Here is a 14,178-nt window from a genome sequence, read left to right as displayed (position 1 = left end):
TTCAGTGTAGTCTTTGACAAATATAAGACGCGTTATGCTCCACAGCATTATAATAAGATTTACAACTATTTAGTTGCCTGCATGATATTATAGCACGATGGATGTCTCAAATATCGCCTTCACTGTTTCTAAATTACTGCAAGCTACGCAAAACACAATATAAAAAAAGAGTTTATTCCAATGCAAAGTTCCTGCTGTTTACCCTAGGTGCAAATGTTCATAGAAAATGAGAAATTTCAAACGTTCAATGGTAAACTTTTAAGTGTACTCGATGGCTGTAAACATTCTCTCTCTCTCTCTCTCTCCCCATGCAGAAGAAGGAGGAAAGGAGAGGCAACCAAAAACAACACACACACACACACACACACACACACACACACACACACACACACATATATATATATATATATATATATATATATATATATATATATATATATATATATATATATATATATATATATGTGTGTGTGTATGTGTGTGTGTGTGTGTGTGTGTGTGTGTAGGCTATATAGCCGCGTTCACAGAATGAAATAGAAATGTGGAATAATTCACAATTCCATAGAGACAATAGCTCGATAAACTTCTTCTGACGCCTGCATCTTGTCATGGACGCGATTCCATGAGGTTCCATCATTCTGAGATGACTGTTTTCCAGCAATGGTGAACCAAACACCTGGAATACAATTATGAAACGCATGAAAATATTTTGGAGGCTTAATCTTGCTCAATAGTAAAACATTTTCAATTTTGAGTGCTGGAAAAATAATTCCATGAAAAAATATGAAATTGCTAAGGATATCAAATTTTGAAACATTGTATTTTACAGCATTGTCTTATACTAAATGAATTTGAACAGTGTCATTATAGAACTAATGTGTCTGATGAAATATAAAAGCTTGGTCATTAGATAGTCATATCTTTTTAGTTTTTTAAAATTAGCATGTTAATCCACGGGACAGTTTCATGTTGCGGATCACTTTGCAAGAACCATATCAACCATGTTAGAGCCTTCAGAAATCAGCAATCAAAAATATATGCTTGTACCCTCTTGACATCCTTACGCCTGTTGCCTTTGTGAATGAAATATACAGAAACGCCACACATCTGACCTATATTACTTTTTATCAATATATATATTGAGAGAACCACTGGATGTCTCCTTGTAGGGGGACAGTGCCGTCATTGAACCTCACGGGGTGCACTGTAGGCATTACTGAAGGTTTTTACAGCGTCCTTTCGGCCCCTAGTAACACCTTTCATTCCTTTTACTGTACCTCCATTCATATTATCTTTCTTCCATCTTGCTATCCACCCTCTCGTAACAATTATTTCAAAGTTCAACTGCTAGATTTTCCTTCTGTTACACCTTTGAAACCCACCTACGAGCAATTCTTTTCCAACGCTGAATGACCTCATAGGTCCCAGTGTTTGACTGAGACTTGGCTTAAACTCTCTCTCTCTCTCTCTCTCTTCTCTCGATTTTTTCTCTCTCTCCATCTTACACTGGAAGTATATATATATGCAATATATATATATATATATATATATACACACACACACACATATATATATATATATATATATATATATATATATATATATATATATATATATATATATATATATATATATATATATACATATATATAGTACTACTGGTCACTTGGCTGCAATGGTGGAGATGGGTCCATTGTAGCTTTAATAAATGTATGTGAATCCAAAGGTGTATTTAAGTAGAAGTGGCAAATATCTTTTATCCTCCTTCGTGATATTCCGGATGTGGGTTCGAATCTTGCAACGTTCGTCAGTATTTCTCCATATTCTTCCTTTTGGATATTTGGCTATGTAATGACAAGCATATCAATAAAATGTGAGGAAATCTAGAAGTTAAGGCGGCATTGTGGTTATTAGTAGTAAATATATATCTGTACTTCTTGAACAATCTCCTCCATCACAACTCTATCTCTCTTCACCTATTCGATCTTCGTCAGTACTTTCTGTAGCGTGAGTGATTAGTCTGCTCTAGCTTATTCAAAAGCTTTGAAACTACGGCTAAGCTTGTTCTCAACGGTCTAACTGCCTTGATATTTCCTATGAAACGTCCTTGCAATGACTTCAGACACAATAAGCAAGGGACAGACCTCCAATGGTGAGGACAAAGGTCGACCAGCATTTCGAAATGTCTGGGAGTCATTCCTTTACGAGTTACTTGTTCTGGTAATCCAATGCACCGCCTCACTGCCTTACATGACTTTGTGCAATTTATATTACAATGTTCCCCGATATCTGACCCCTTCCTGTATCCACTTTCACTAGATTTTACAAGAGCCGGCCTTCCTATTGGTCACCTGTTTGTCTTGTCAGTGCCACAGCTGATCCAATATGACGGCTGTTCTTCTTCTTCCTCTTCTTCTTTCCCCTCGAATTTTAGAATCGAAATTCTCTGTCACGATATCAATCAGCTAATGTTGTTAATAATGGGGCATGGATATAGATCAAATAACGAATCTTCTCTTGCTGTGGGAAATTTTGGGGCCTTATAAAACACAAATAAATTTATAATGTCACTTATCAAAATAATTCTCTTATGAAAAGACTGACTAGGTTTGAAAAAATGCTCTTTAAGGTAAATATAATAATGATTATTATAACAAAAAATGAAATAACATTGTTGTTATTATTCAGTACACGCTGCATTTGCATAAATGAAACAGACCAGTACCTTTCCATGAAGCCACTTCCACAGAGCAAACGAATCCTTTGGTGCATGAGGAGGTGGTCTGCCGCGGGCAGCTCCCGGATCAGAAGGTGGAGATTTGCAATGCAGTTTATTTAGTCTGTTTGCAGATGAAGCTGACTTGATACCAGCACAGGCTCTGTCTTATACAACAGCCTTAGAATTTGTATAAGAAGACACAGGTCCTCCACCCCAGTATTGCCTGTGTTCTTTGTGCCTAACTCTGGCTGGACATTTGAGGTCACTCCTCAAAAGTGAAAACCCTACCCCTTTACTGCATCACCCCTCAGTACTTTGACATGGGGAATGCTCACAAAATTATAGTTAGTTCATATTTGGTGGTGGCCATGACTGACTCACTCAACTTTCTGTCCCCGTAGAAGGGTAGTGCCGTCAGTGCACTTAATGCGGTGCACTGTAGCCATTAGCTGTAGCCCCTTTCCTTCTTATTACTGTACCGCCGTTATAATCTCTTCTTACGTTCCACCCTCTCCTAGCAGTTGATTTATGGTGCAACTGCGAGGTTTTCCTCCTGTTACACCTTTCACACTTTTTACTGTCAATTTCAGTTTCAGGTCTGAATGACATCATAGGTCCCAGCTCTTTGGCTTTTAAATTCAGTATCCTATTCTATTCTCAACGTCTTGTGACTTTTCCACGCAAGAGTAAATCTCCCAACGGCCATAATATCTTCCTTGCCTATTCCTTCATAATTATTCTGATATACATGACATAAATGTCGTCTTTTGTGACCATACTTAAAGCTATTTTCACGAGGCATTTTTGTTAAATGCCATGACTCACCCACTTCACTTGTGCCGAACTGAAGATTTGAAGGTCGGTTTTATAACGTGTTAACGGCGCAGAATAGAATGAGCAAGAGAGCCGTTTCAAGGGCAATACCACTTACTCCTACTGCTTCGGCACATCCACTGACAGGCGGCGATAAACATGGCAGTTAATTTTAAGCGTCCTTCTACTTTATGGGTTGGCAATCGTTGTTATTGAGTTCATAACACGATAACGAGTAATAATGCAGACCAGGGACGTCATTTGGGGGGGGGGCAGTGAGGGGCGCTTGCGCCCCCCAAGCCTTCTATGGGCCTCCAAATCAGCGATAGGAAAAATCTGTATGTATATATATTCATATATATGATTATTATAAAGTCACTGTTCAGCCAACAAAGTGTCAAAAAATATAAATAAGCTGAAGTGTAGAGAGGGATTAATTTAAATTGGTTATTTTTAACATGTTTGGAACAAATGATACGTAACATATAATAGTTACCCGTTAAAAATATTAAGACAAGGCAGTTTTCTTTAATTAACAGCTGAGACATGTAATCACTTTATTCACAAATGAATTAATGACCTGTCAGTCACAGTGTTTGATCGATAGTGGTCAATATTTTCATGCTTACTCTATACTTTATTATTCATTTAGTAATTGAATAAAATTTTTCACATGTCACGTTATGGAAATTTAAATCTCTACCGAATGCCATACTTTGTTGACACTTGACACACGACTCCATGAAACACACCGACACAGGGCAAACCAGTATTTTTTAAGTTGGAGAGATTTCGTCAACAATGGATGATAATATTGTAGTGAATATCATTTTCATCATTTCAAAGCAGCTTCCAAGGTGAATTTAGTTTGTGAATGTCATGTGTAATTTAATTAAAAGGTTTGTCAGCTAAACTAGGCATAGTGCACTCACCATGCAGACAGACATGGCCCGTGGCCTTTCATGGCTCCGGGGATGGAACACCTTCGGTCTACGTGACAAGTCAGTAGTCACTGCATAACACACATAGGCCATAATGATGGTTATCAAAATTGTTATATCTTAATCTTTAATAGTACTACACCGAAGTATCTTTTAAAAGCAAGTGACAATTTATAGGCTGTACGGTTATGGTTCATTGGCGTTTGGCAAGTATTTACATCAGTATTTACTTTTTAGTATAATTTATTTTTAATTAAGTACTACGCCTAGGGAGTGCCCTTTTATTCAAATGAAGCCTTGCCCTTCTGAAATTCTGTGCACATACGCATTTAGGCTTATGACATATCCAAAGAACTGTTTTTCATATGCCGTTTTGTTGACATTTTTCTTTCCTCGTTTTATTTTCTTCATTCTCTTTGTCATTCAGTTTATTCTTCTATATCTCCTCTGTCTCATTCACATCTATTATAACCTCATTTTCCTTCAGTTTTTAATCTATTTACGCCTCATTTCAATAAATTACAACTTACAAACACCATTTAGTGGCCTTTCGCATCGAGAAAGTTAAAGTATTAATCTAACCTAACCTAAACTAACATTAAGCGTCATGTAACGTAAAATGGCATATTTGGTTTTGGTTTGGGATATATTCGATCTTTTAATCGTTTCAAGATTTTTGTAAGTGTAGTATGCAATGTTCCATGTACAGTATAAAGATATATAATGATATGGTTTTATTTTGTTTATATCACTAGATTGTGAAAGCAGTATGAGTGGTCGGCAGCATCCTTCAGGGGCCGAGAAGAGAAAAGCAACAAGAAAAAAAGCTGTAGAGGGGAAAAAACAAAAGAAACTTGATAATTTCTTCAAATTACAAAACCAAGCATTTGACAAAGTAAGCAAATTCTGAGTTTGCAGCCTACCATAGATCAGTACCTTTTGCTCACCCATATCACCCCTCCCTCTCCCATCTATATACAGAGGCGGGAACGGGAACAGGTATGTGGGTGGGAATGGGGGACAGGAAGGGAAAGATGTAGATTGTAGAAACAGGGGAGAGAACAGAGGCTGGAACAGGAATAGGAATGGGAGTGGGAAGAGGGTTGGGAACAGGTGGGAATGGAGGTGAAACGGGTGGGAATGGAATTGGGTGAAAGGGGTGGGAATGGAATTGGGGTGATCATTCTTATATTTTTCCGGGCAATGCTGCGTATCACAGCTATATAAATATGAAATTATACCCACTTTATAGGTTGAACCATGGAGATCGTCAAGTTCTTCAACTCTAAAGGCAACTGACACTCCCGACATTCTGGCAGTACAGATGAACTTTGACACTACTTCAGCCCCTGTTCAGGACTCAGATATAGTGACTACTCCAGCCCCTGTTCAGGACTCAGATAAAGCCACTACTTCAGCCCCTGTTCAGGATTCATATAAGGCCACTACTCCAGCCCCTGTTCAGGATTCAGATAAAGCCACTACTTCAGCCCCTGTTCAGGATTCAGATAAAGTCACTACTCCAGCCCTTGTTCATGATTCAGATAAAGCCACTACTCCAGCCCCGGTTCAGGATTCAGATAAAGCCACTACTTCAGCCCCTGTTCAGGATTCAAGTAATATTCTTGTTGATAAACCAGAGGTTGTATTTGATCATACTGTCGTGCCAACTGAAAAACAGGGAGGATCACACACACAGATTAATCTAGTTACTGATATATTTGCTTCCCCATATGATCAACCCAGTCAACCAAAGCTGCCAAACTACCCAAGTAGTCCAAACAACCGAAAATTTCGAAGTATCTATTTAGATAAGTTGTGCAAGATGCTTGGTACTGCTTTCCTTGCAGGCATTTTGCTGGAAATTCTGTTCGGAAAGGTGAAGGACTAGGTAGGAGACCATTTATTGATATTGGATCAAAGAAATGGAAATATATTAGCACTGTTTAAGCAACACCAGGCTAGCGAGAGACACATTAACTGTATGGTAGCTTGGTCTAATTTCAAAGGTATTCAGTCAGGTTCCACCCAATCTGTAGCATCATCTTTATCTTCTGTCAGGCAACAGGAGATTGAGGAAAACAGGGAACATGTAAAACTTCTTTTGAAAGTTGCTGCTTTACTGGGAAGGCAAGGATTCTTTTCGTGGTCATAAGGAGGGTGATAATACATTAAATTCAGGAAATTTTATAGAAACTCTGGAGCTCATTGCAGAATCTAATCCTTCTCTTAAAGAAAAATTTAGATAGACGATATGGCCATTACACTAGTCCTCAGTATCAGAATGACTTAATATCTGTTATTGGAACTCATACAAACACACAATATGCACGGAAGCACAATCAGCTCAATTTTTTTCTGTTATGGTTGATGAGACAAAAGACTTGTAAAAAAAAAGAACAGTTGGCTATTCTTGTTAAGTACTTTAGTGAAGGAGTTGCGAAGGAACGTGTCATTGGTACATATCACATGGAAAAGGCTGATGCAGCCAGTTTAGCTGATTTTATATATAGGGAGAAAGAAAAATCTGATTTAATTTTGGTCAAACTGTGTGGCACAGTGCTATGGTGGGGCAAGTGTCATGAGTGGATGCTTTAGTGGCGTTCAGGCACGAGTACAAGATAAAATTTCCCAAGCAGTGTACATACATTGCCATGCCCACAGGCTTAATTTAGTACTGGGTGACTGTGTAAAGAATATCAGTGGTCTTTCTTCATTCTGTTCAGTTATTAATACACTGTACACATTTATAACTAACAGTAATACAAGGTACCAACTTTTCATAGAGGCACAGAAAGCAGAAGACCTGCAAGTTTTGACATTAGAAAGACTTGCTATAACAAGGTGGTCTTACTATTATCGATCAGTTGTAAAGGTTAAGCTTCTTTATGGAAGTTTGTTAGCAGTGCTTCACAAAGCTGAAGAGAGTTCTGATTCAGAAGCTGCAGCTGAAGCAAGTGGACTCTACAAACAGTTGCTGTCTTTCAAGTTTGCAGTAAATCTTCATGTTGCAGAACAAGTCTTGAAAGTTACCAACGGCTTGTCAGACCAGCTACAAGCAAAGGAATTATTGCTATCTGAAGCTTACTCTCTCATACGGTCAACTATTAAAGAACTACAGGTCTTGAGAACAGATGAAGCTTTCTCTGATATCTTTGACAAAGCTAAGATTTTTTCTGCTGCATATGAGATTGATACAAACTTGAAAGACTCCAGTTAAGTAGCCAGACCCAAGAGGATCCAAAAGATCTCATCCAAGTTAAAATACTTTGTAACTGATTCAACTGTAGGAATGAGTGAGGACAATACAAGTCTTGCTCCTGAGGTATTGTTCAAAAGAATCTATTTTGACATATTAGATAGATTTCTCTCTGAGATGGATAATAGATTCACTCATAATATGCCACTGATAGCAGCGATGAATGCACTTGACTGTAATTCTAACGACTTTTTAAATGATAAGAAACTGTCTACCATAGTAGAGTTTTATAAGGATATACACATAGATGAAAGCCTTCTAAATGCCCAAATTTTTGTAGCAAAGAGTCACTTTCTAACTAAGAATGAAAAGCATAAGAATTTGTTTGAACTGTATGATGAACTTAAACCATTAGAATGTGCCTACTCAGAAATTCTTAAAATTGTTAAAATTCTCATCACCCATCCAGTAACTTCTTGTAGAGAAAAAGGTTGTAGTCTGGTTAAGCTTCTTGTAGAGAAAAAGATGGTAGTCTGGTTAAGCTTCCTATAGAGGAAAAGATGGTAGTCTGGTTAAGCTTCTTATAGAGGAAAAGATTGTAGTCTGGTTAAGCTTCTTGTAGAGAAAAAGATGGTAGTCTGGTTAAGCTTCTTATAGAGGAAAAGATGGTAGTCTGGTTAAGCTTCTTGTAGAGAAAAAGATGGTAGTCTGGTTAAGCTTCTTGTAGAGGAAAAGATGGTAGTCTGGTTAAGCTTCTTGTAGAGAAAAAGATGGTAGTCTGCCTAAGCTTGTAGAGGAAAAGATAGTAGTCTGGTTACGCTTCCTATAGAGGAAAAGATGGTAGTTTGTTAAGCTTCTTATAGAGGAAAAGATGGTAGTCTGGTTACGCTTCCTATAGAGGAAAAGATGGTAGTTTGGTTAAGCTTCTTATAGAGGAAAAGATGGTAGTCTGGTTACGCTTCCTATAGAGGAAAAGATGGTAGTTTGGTTAAGCTTCTTATAGAGGAAAAGATGGTAGTCTGGTTAGAGGAAAAGATGGTAGTCTGGTTCAGGGTCTTATAGAAAAAAAAGATGGTATCTGGTTAAGCTTCCTATAAAGAAAAAGATGGTAGTCTAGTTAAGTTTCTTCTAGAGGAAAAGATGTTAGTCTGGTTAAGCTTCCTATAGAGAAAAAGATGGCCCTGTCATTAAAATACTTGTTTATTTATCAGTGTCTCTTTTCTTCCTTGTTAGGTGTTGTGAGATCTAAAACATGAAAGAATGAAGTTACACGTAATCTTAATGAACACTCTTCCGTCATGAAGAAGAAGAAGAGGGGATTACAGATAAAAGGACAGGGGAAGAGCAAGAGCCATTTGCTGCTAAACAAATATTAGAGGTAAGGCAGAATGGATGTTATAAGTTTTTTTTTTTTTTTTTATTGAAATGCTTAGTAAATCAAAAGGGAAACTAAAAGCAGTGAATGTGTTATAGGCTCCCCAACTTATGACAGGGTTCCTATGTACGGTGAAACATGCTGCTCTTCCTCCATACTGCAGTGATACAGTGTATTCATAAATAGAAATTTCATTTGTATATGAGGCTAGGCTAACTGCATCTCATCATCCGTAACGTCTTTAAAGAAAATTCAGGACTGTGAACTCTTGTAGGAATGGAAAGAACGGCGTTTATCACAATAAAGTGTTCTGAAACTTTTAGTGAAGAAATCAAAGGGGCAACAAAACTCCTTCCTTTAGGTTTACGAGCCATATACTCTCCACGGTTATGGCCTCGGAAATGGGCAAATCAAGGAAAACGCCCGATTTGTTTTGCTTACTGAGAAAATTTTTCTGATTTTTTGTCTTATAAATCAGAAAGAAATTCCGTAGATTCGGCTAAATAGCTTCGTTCATCGCGTATGGGAAATATGTCGGTTTAGACATAGGAAACTGTCCTTGTTTGTGTTCATTGGAAGCTAGATTAACCAAAGTCACTGATATCACTAGATGTGAATTACCTGTAAGGGATAATTTGACAGCACTGTAAAGTCTAATTAAATGAGCGCATGCGCACTTACAGAATGACAGATTCGCTTCTTAATCAAAAGTTTTTTTTTTTTTTTTTTAAACATTCCACACACCATCTGGCTACAACAACCGAGCAGCCCTCACATATTTGAAATGATTGGGTAGCCTTCATTAGTGGTTAATGAGTTTGGGGTTTTTTAAGATCGAAATCAAGAAACCTTGTTTCTCATTCAGTAAATGCACATCTCACCTTTTCCCTTCCCTTTGATTCTCTTTGTTCTCTGCACCTTTCAGGGTCCACAGGTTAATTTCATTTTCATAAACATCAAAAGAATCAGCCCCTATCTTCCCAGTTAATTTCCTGGATTGAATTACTTTTCTTTTCAGTGGCATCTGCGGGAAATCTCATATCATTAAGATCAAAGGTAAAAATGCATCTTCTGGGGACACTTAAACTTAGTTTTCTAACCTGTTGAAGTCTAATTTAGAGAGCGTAGACGAAGTTCCTTTTGCGATTGTGACTTCTCCTAAGATTTGCATTTTTTTTCAGTGCGTATATAAGTAATCCCTTTCTATGTTCTGTACTGCATACTCCACTGACGAAGACCGATGCGATAGACATAACTGTTGTTTTGAACTGAGAGAGAGAGAGAGAGAGAGAGAGAGAGAGAGAGAGAGAGAGAGAGAGAGAGAGAGAGAGAACAAACAGGATATGTACTTGGCAACTAAATAAATCTCACAGAGTATTCACGAGCCTTCAAAGAGATAGCATGTTACAGATCAGGTCGAGTTCACAGCAAACGATTGAATCACCCCATGGGAAATATCTATTCTGTAACTGCAGTGTAATCGAATGGATGAAGGGAGTTGATAGAACCGATGAAGGATTTTGTAGCTCACAACAAAACACAGCGAGCGTCAGGGACAGGGTACAGTAACAATGAAACTGAACGCAAAAACGCCCTCTATCTATCTCCAACAATCGGAAAGTAATCGATCCCATTCTACCTCGTACAACTTTGAACAATATACTGCTCTTGGCATCAGTTGACATTAAACAAATCCACAGCCAGTGAAATTATCATTGGAAGAGAACAGGTGCAAAATTTAATGCTGAAGACTAAATATAAATAATAAAAGTTCCACTTTGGTTAAAGTTTTTTGTTTGAAAAAATGGAAAAATCACCAGCCTGAGGGGAAAATATTAGGAAAATATGGGTAAATGGTCTCTTCAACTCTGTGTAACGTGAAACATAAATCAAAAAAAAAAAAAAGAATTAAAAATGTGAAAAAAAGACACATGCTGAACTTTTTGGTCTGACGGAAACTTATGAACTTCCCTGAACATTTTTCCCTGAAAACTCAGCATTACAAATTTTCAGCCTATAATCCTACACTAAAAATTTTATCTTTTTTTAACACTATTTAATCTGCTCGTGTTTCATGTTCGGCCCTATACTCTTCACCTATTCCTCTGGAATACCTTGATAGCTGGAAATTATCTTGTATCTCTCACCAAATACATTATTTGTTGTTTACCTCGTATGATTTTACTATTGTAGAATCCGCTAGCTGAGCTTTGTTTATCATATCGCAATCTGAATGTGTTCAGATATTATTCTCAAGTCCCAACCTGCTTTTCTAGCTTCTGTCACACAACTTTCGTCGCCTTTCCTTAGTCCAATTGTTTGTCTGATTAAACCCTTGGATGTAAAAATTATAATGTTTACTGTTCTGCTCTTGGTCATCCCGGTAAGCAAATTATGCCTTTGAAAGTATATCAGGAAATTCTTGAATATCATTAAGGAAGAAAAATCACAGAATCATTTGCCATCTAACACGAGGTTTTCTAGTCACCACAGTGTTTGATGTTTGTTCTTTTCCTTTCGGGACTCTCTAGTTTCAGTGGTATTCTCCAGATACTGTTATACACGGGAAGAGCTCCTCAAATCTTCAGTGACAACGAAGCCTGGCGGAGTGTCCTAGCACTCACCTTGCCATCTTTTAAGAATAGGAAACAACTAAGTACAGTCAGTGAGAATTATGCTACTGCACCACGACCTGAAACTCAAATAAAAAAAAACATTTCAGAATCCAGCAGGTCCTATACCAGCGAAAGTTTCTCGTTAGGCGAGTCGGTAGAGTTGTCGGCTAGCACTCGTTAGGCCCGAGTTCGATTCTCCGGCCGGCTAATGAGGAATTAGAGGAATTTATTTCTGGTGATGGAAATTCATTTCTCGCTATAATGTGGTTCGGATTCCACAATAAGCTGTAGGTCCCGTTGCTAGGTCACCAATTGGTTCTTAGCCACGTAAAAATAAGTCTAACCCTTCGGGCCAGCCCTAGGAGAGCTGTTAATCAGCTCAGTGGTCTGGTAAAACTAAGGTATACTTAACTTATACCAGCGAAGCGGAGAAGTGATTACCTCCTCCTAAATGCAAATAAGTAGAAAGTAAGTCCTAAAGTCCTAATACTGCCTGTTCTCTGCCTTTCACAAAAAACACAAAGGAATGAAAAATGTGACGTATCGTGGTAGCTTCGAGTCCTTATTTCCTCTTCATGATCACAAAGAATTTCCGAGTAAAAGCAGATAGTGAAATACAAGAAAATCTTAGGAGATATTCTTCCTACCAAAGCCAGAGGGCCTCTGTCTTATTAGTTCCCATTGTTATTTTCCATTGATATTCAAGCCAGTTTCTTTCTCCCTTCTAACTACGCTTCCGACATTATTGGTAGTATTTTTGAGCGTGGAGAATTTACGAAGCAAACAACTCGAGAAAGCTTAATAAGTATTGGATATGGAATTCATTAATTTTGAGGATAAGATGCTGATCAAGAGATCTGCATTACTTTCCCAGGAAACTAATGATGTAGTATCGATTGGCATTTTTACACAAGCATCAAAACTAGGCATCTATGTAATCTCGCAGTTCTTTATTTCCATTTAAAAATTTTCCAGACATGAAGACTACTCACATAAAATGAAAAAAAAAGAGACAAATGATCTAGTTACTAGAGAAGAGATTATATAGTGGGGCCCATCACATAAAGTAAAGATTTGGAGAGTTCTTCCCCTGCCGGTACAAACAAACACACACACACATGCGCGCTCGCGTGGGTGAGTCATTACCGGTTTAGTTGCACGAAGACCAATTCCAAGTTTTTGCTCTGGGCAGTTGTAATCTTATGGAATGAAAATGGTACCATTCTTGATATTCAATACATTCAATAGTATATTTGAAACTATAATGATAATGCAGAATAATTTCTCTAGAGTTGTTTAAATATTTATCATATACTTTATGTGAATGAAGCACAGAAAATCCTTGAAAAATATTTCTTGTGCTTTCAAAGGTACAACCTTCCCTTACTATTTCAAATTGCTCGAAAGGCGTGGATTTGAGAGAGGTATGCAATTAGTTCCTGCAAAAGCTTGAACATTTTTACTGTGATTTTTTTGACCAGCCAGAACATACTATCATAAAAGTTGCTGAATTCTCTTTATATCTGCAGATATATCTATCTATAAAAACAAAAAGTTTCCAGTAAGAAAATCTGACCAATGAACAAAATTACAGGGAAAATAAAAACTGACATATGTATCTGAAGGGTAACGCTTCCCGAGGAGTTTGTTCTCTCAAACCCGTACTCTGGCCCACAGTCCCATCCCCTTCGCCCCCCCTCCCTCCCCCAAACGCACGAATATAATGGTTCCCTGGCCTTATCTTCTTCTTCTTCTTCTTCTTCTTCTTCTTCTTCTTCTTCTTCTTCTTCTTCTTCTTCTTCTTCTTCTTCTTATTATTATTATTATTATTATTATTATTTGTTGTAGTGAAATGACTCACGAAAGTACATATTGCACAAAGGTGCCTTTACATCACAAGAATTATCTACTGAAAATGACATCTTTTGGGCGCATGTCGTTTAGCCCTAATTAATTCCTCTTCTTGCCACATCTTACGCAGTTTGCCCTTTTCCCTCCTCCATCAGAGTTATCCTCCGGAAATTATTCCACGGATCCCTCTGTAATCACCACCAATCCCATTAACAGCTGACCCTCCGAAATAACAAGGCAATCTTTTATAAGGTTTAGAGCGACAAGTGGACTTGCAAATCAGTCCAGGAGGAAGATAGTCATGTCTTACAAGATTGCTAAGATGGGTAAATGTATTCGCCAGCTGCGCTGAGCAGTGAGCAGTTTCTTGATATTTATGAAGGAGTGAGAATCGAGGCGTGGCTGGGGAGGGGTTTTATGCGCTAGATGGAAGAAGTTACTCTGACAACTGATTATTCACCGAGCAGCTTTTCTAGCGTCGCCAGATGAGAGTTAGAAAGACGAGGAACTTCATAAAATGTAGACCTTTTCTCCTCATTTATGCAAATTCAAGGCCTCTGTCTTAGAGCGCGGAAAAACAAGGTAATAAAGTATTAACGTGGCGTTTATATTAATTTTATAAGCGAACAAAACGGTGAAATCTTTGCATACAGTTGTACTTGAAA

The 14,178-nt window shown here is 37.8% G+C and overlaps 1 long non-coding RNA gene across 1 annotated transcript; it reads left to right on the top strand.

Moving 5' to 3' along the window:
• The first annotated feature begins 4,263 nt into the window (after positions 1-4,263).
• LOC136833749 (uncharacterized) lies at positions 4,264-9,050 on the top strand. Its single transcript, XR_010851577.1, has 3 exons — positions 4,264-4,389; positions 5,229-5,368; positions 8,906-9,050. It is a non-coding gene; the product is annotated as an uncharacterized lncRNA (long non-coding RNA).
• Positions 9,051-14,178: the final 5,128 nt, after the last annotated feature.

Source organism: Macrobrachium rosenbergii, chromosome 52 (assembly GCF_040412425.1).
Source record: "Macrobrachium rosenbergii isolate ZJJX-2024 chromosome 52, ASM4041242v1, whole genome shotgun sequence".
Lineage (NCBI taxonomy): Eukaryota > Metazoa > Arthropoda > Malacostraca > Decapoda > Palaemonidae > Macrobrachium > Macrobrachium rosenbergii.
The sequence above is the reverse complement of the archived record's forward strand: the minus strand, read 5'-3'. Positions and strand labels throughout refer to the sequence as shown.